Here is a 5,070-nt window from a genome sequence, read left to right as displayed (position 1 = left end):
GCCAGAGACCCTGATGTGCTGGTGGAGGTCGCCCAGGCCGTGTCCCTGCTTGGGGCCCCACCTGGACTCCTGGTCAGCCTGGCCCCTGTCCCTCAGGACAGCATGCACTGACTTGTCCGTTCATTCATTTGTTCAGAGCATCTGCGGGAAGCCTGCCATGAACCAGGTGCTGTCTAAGCACTGGGGACACAGCTAAGGAAACAGAAACCTGCCCTCGTGGTGCTCACATTCTGGGGGGCGGGGACTGGCAACAAACAAGGATAGTGAGTGAAAGATACAACCGGTGGGATGGTGTGAGTGCTGGCATTGAAATAACGTAGGGACGCGGCATCAAGACTCGCGTATACAGCACCGAACAGGGCCTGGGCGAGGTGCCCTGGAAGTGACACGGGGGCCAAGAGTTGCAGGAGGGGAGGGGGGGAGGCACAACGGTCCCGATGTGATGGAGGAACAGCAAGGCCAGGGTGACCGAGTGCAGTGAGGGGCGAAGGCGGGGGGTGGGGCAGAGGTCAGGGTTGAGGACTTGGCCACGGCTGTGGCAGAGAAGGGATGGAATTGGACCTCCTTGGTCTTCACAGGATCCCTCTCGCTGCCGCAGGAAGGACGGATGGCAGGGCTGAGGGCAAAAGCGGTGGCTGTTGTGGGAGTTACCGTGGCGGTCCGGGCGAGCGACACTGGGCCTGGGCCAGGCTGGGGCAGTGTTGTGGACAGAGTGCTGGGATGCTGGTGTATTTTGCAGGCAACTCACGAGTCCTGCACGGTTTCCTTACTGAAGCAGGCGCAGAGTGGAGGCGGCCAGTGAGATGAGGAAGGCCGTGGGTGGAGCTCTGCACGTGGTGGTCTCGGACGTCCGCCGTCCAGGGAGTTGGCGGGACTTGCACAGCTGTCAGGGAGTCGGCGGCGTCTGGGCGGTGCCGAGGCCGCGGTTCGGCAGGGTGGCACAGGGGCTGGGTGCATGTGGAGGGCGGGCCCTGGGAGTGAGCCTGGGGCTGCACTGTTTGGGGCCAAGCCGGCCCCAGAGACCAGAAGGGTGGTGTGGGCAGGCCCTGCTGCCGGCTGTCACCCAGGCCACCTCCCCAGAGCAGAGAGGAGCCGCGGCCTGGAATAACGATGTCGGTAATGATAAGAGCAGCTTATCTCGGCAGGCCCTGTGCCTGGCTCTCTGTTTATCTCATGAAGGCTCCTGTTGGCCCCAGGAGCGGAGGGTGCCCTAGTGCCCACACTTGCAGCTGAGGAGCCCAGGTCAGAGTCTGCATCCAGGACAGGAATGGGACCGACCCAGAGTTCCGAGCCGCCCCTCACAACCCCTAGGCTCCTTCTCTGAGCAACGTGGGCGCTCCTATGGCTGGGCTGGCCGCTCTGAGCTTCAGTCTCTTCATCTGGACAGCGGGCTTCGGAGCCCAAAGATGCCTGCCTGAGGTTCACTGCAGCCCGGTGAGTCGCTGGCCACCGTCCAGCGCTGGCCTCCCAGCTGTTCTCCTGGGCAAACCCCAGGCCGCCGAGGACCCCCAGTGTGGGCAGGCAGAGGTGTGGGTCCGGGCGGTGTCCCTGGGCCCCCCTCCCATCCTCACTTTCATCAAATGTCACGTGGAGCCGGGGGTGGGGTTGCACCCTGCAGTCTCTAAGGGGAGCCCCCTCCTCTGGCTGGTTCAGGGTCCCGCCTCCCTCTTGGGGTCCCCGGCCTCTGCTGCAGGCACAGAGCAGGTGTCAGGGAACAAGTCTCTCACTCATTCGTGTGTCACCTGCCGCATGCCAGGCACCGTGCTGGGCTCCACAGGGCCACAGAGTCGAGCAGAACCAGGCGCGGCCTCCACCCCCACTCAGCTCCCAGTGTCAGGGGGACACGGATGTTAAGCGAAAAGCCACACCAACGAGGGGGGAGCTACAGCCGTGGGAAGAGCCGTGAAGGCCAGGCCGCTACGCAGGTGGGCGGACACTGCATGGGGAGGCCAGGGGGTTCCCTGAGTTTCTGACCCTGAGCCAAGATCTGAGGGATGAGGGAGCTAATCAGATGGAAGAGGGAACAGTGTTGGGGCAGATGGAAGAGTATGTGCAAAGGCCAGGTGGTGAGAGAGGTGGAGTGATGTGGGGCATGTGGAGTGGCAAGCGGCCAGGATGGCAGGAGGGACCAGCCACGTGAAGCCGTGGGAGCTGGGGTGGGACTGCGGTCTCCATCTCTATGGCAGCAGGGAACGTGGCAGGGCTTTGAGCTGTCAGGGATGCTGCGAGCAGGTCTGAAAATAAAAGTAACCAGCACGGCCAAGCTTTCCGACGTTCCGGGCTCAGGGCCAAATGCTCTCCCCCAGGATCTCACTGGATCCTCACAGTGTGTAAGGTGGGAGCTGCCCTTCCCGCTGTGTAGATGGAGGGTCTATAAAACAGATGTCAGGGAGGTTAGGTCGCTGAGCGAAGGGCCCACAGCGAGGACCCGGCCGCCTGGCTCCAGAGCGTCCTGCGCTCACCTGCGGCCTCACGCTGCTCCTTGCGTGGCCGTCCTGGACAAAACCTTTTGGGCCACTGTGTGGAGGATGGGGCGCGGGGGACAGTGGCTGTGCCGGGGTCAGCTGTGGCGGGGGCCACGCTCAAGTCCAGTGGGCAGCCCCAGAGAGGGTTGTGCGGGGCCTTCGGGGCTGGCCCGGTGCCTGAGGCCAGGTGGGAGGTGTGGGAAGATGACAAGTTTGGCCTGAGACGCAGAGGGTTTTGGGGTGACCGTGGGCCATCCGGGTGGAGAGCTGGGGAGGCGGTTTAGCCCCGCAGGTCGGCGGTGACAGGGGCGAGGCTGTCTAGGAGAGGGACAGAGCGAGAAGGGGGGACCCCAACTCCGGCCTTAAGGACTGTGTGCCAAGGAGGCGGGGAGGGGCTGCCGAGGAGGGGCCCAGGGGCACAACACTAGAAACCTCGCAGCTCCATGGCGGGTGGCACGTGGCCTCGGCAGGAGCTCTTCTGGCGGCACGCTGGGGAAGCTGAGGGCAGAGGGTGGACGTGGGGAAGCCAGGCCGTGACCGGTGGGGGGAGGGAGTGGCCACAGGGAATGATGCATCCGGGAGGAGTGTGTTTTCAGTGGTGAAGGCCCAGCAGGAAGGCGGCCGTCTGCACACCAAGGAGTGAGGCCTCAGGGCACCTCGATCTCTGACTTCCGGCCTTCAGAACTGTGAGAACATCTTGTCCATTGTTTAAGCCACCAGCCTGGGCACTTAGTTATGGTGGCCCCGGCCAGCTCACACAGACCCGCTGGCAAATCCTCAGGACAGACCCAGGAGAGAGCACGCGAGAGGCGTGAAGGCCCTGAGGTGGCCTCTCCATCGTGGAGGGAGGGGTGGCTGCAGATGAGTGTGGGGTGTTGGGAGTTTTCCAGCCGGGGTTCGAGGGGGCAGGGCCGGTTCAGAGGCTGTCAGTGGCACAGGGAGATGCCCATCCTGGGTGGTGTAAGCACCCACCCGGGGCCGGGCCAGATGGGATCTTGAGGAGGACAGATGAGCTTAGGGATTTTTGCCAAAGAAGGTTTCTGAGATGAGGAAGCGGGGAGTCTAAGCTGGAGAGGAAGGAACACAGGGACAAACATGGGGACGTGGAGGGACATTTGTGTCCTGAGCCCTTTGGCACCTGAGTCTCGTAAAGCTGCAGGCCAGGCCCCCTGGGAGCGCAGCCCTGCAGCCAGGGCAGAGGGACGTGTGGGTACTGCTGACCTTCATAAAGACAGGCCATTTGAGCAGAAGGGACCTCGGGTCACCCTGGCCAGAGCCTCCCTGCACAGAAGGCCCAGGAGGATGAGTGATGGGAACAGGGGGTGCCTGGGGCAGGGGCTGACCTTTGGGGTACACCTTGGTGGTGTGGGGCAGGGACTTTTGGGAGGTGTTGGGGGGCTTCACCAGCCCGAGGGGTGCCTCCCCCAGCACGAGGTGCTGCAAGAGGCCAGTTCATGCCGACCTACCCTCACACAGGCTGGACAGCCTAACGATGCTGACCACAGATCCAGGAGGCCAAGGACCCACCACAGACGCACAGACTGCCCTGGAAACAAGCCCACCCACGGGAGAGACGTGGGGGCCCAGTGACCGGAGCCTCAGACCCTGCCCCCCAAGCCCACACTGGCCAAGGAGGCCCAGACCTCTGGCCTTATCTCCATCCTTTCCCAGCCTGCTTGGGGGACACAACAGGCCTGGATCTGATGCCCTGTGAACCTGAGGCAGGAAGTGGCAGTGACCATCACCCAGGCAGAAACCCTCCCTTGGGACCTTGTGGCCAGGCCTTGTGGCAGGAGGGGCCAAGGTAAGCAGCCCAGTCGCCGAGAGGACGGCGCTGGGCATCGATCATGTCATTTTACAGATGAAGAAACCGAGGCTGAGACAGACCTCACGGTGAGGGAGCAAGGCCACAGCTCAGCCACCGCCCCCTCCCCCTTCCCCCTGCACCCTGGGGGTGCTAGTCAGAGACCCCAGGGGTCCAGAGCCGGGTCACCTTACCTGGGTCCAGTGGCCTGCTCCCTGCCCGCATGCCGCCCCACGGGGGTCCTTCGGCCAGGCCCCAGGAATGCGGCTGCCAGTGGAGAAGCTGTGTCTGTACCATGGGCGGCAAGCCCAGCCCACCACGCTGCCCGCCTGGGGCCCCATGCATATTTAATAATGTCTATTATTCCTGTTTTGTCACCGGAAAGGAGCCTGAGCAGCTGACAGAGAAGCCGAGAACAGCCGGGAGAGCTGGGCAGTGGGCCTGCTCCACACCCCAACCCCCCAGGGGCTCTGCCCCTACCTGCTGGCCCAGTGCCTCCGAAGACCTGTTGCCACCTGCCCCAAAGGCTGCAGGGCCAGGAGGAAGTCTTCTCATGGGCTCAGCAGCCTCAGACTGGGGTTCAAATCCCAGCTCTGCGCTCACAAGCCGTGTAGCCGAGGGCGAGTCACTGCCCCTGGAGCCCAGACTGCTCGCAGGCCCGCACGGCGCCTCGCGCCCCTCCTCACAGAGGCCCCCCTGAACCCCAGGCTCGGGCCTGCTCCCCCGAGGCCCAGGCTCCACACGCTCACGGCGGCCCCGACCCAACCTGGCAACCGAGTTCAGCAAACTTACAAAACTGTC

Source organism: Balaenoptera acutorostrata, chromosome 20, assembly GCF_949987535.1.
Source record: "Balaenoptera acutorostrata chromosome 20, mBalAcu1.1, whole genome shotgun sequence".
Taxonomy (NCBI): Eukaryota; Metazoa; Chordata; class Mammalia; order Artiodactyla; family Balaenopteridae; genus Balaenoptera; species Balaenoptera acutorostrata.
Note: the sequence above shows the minus strand (reverse complement) of the source record.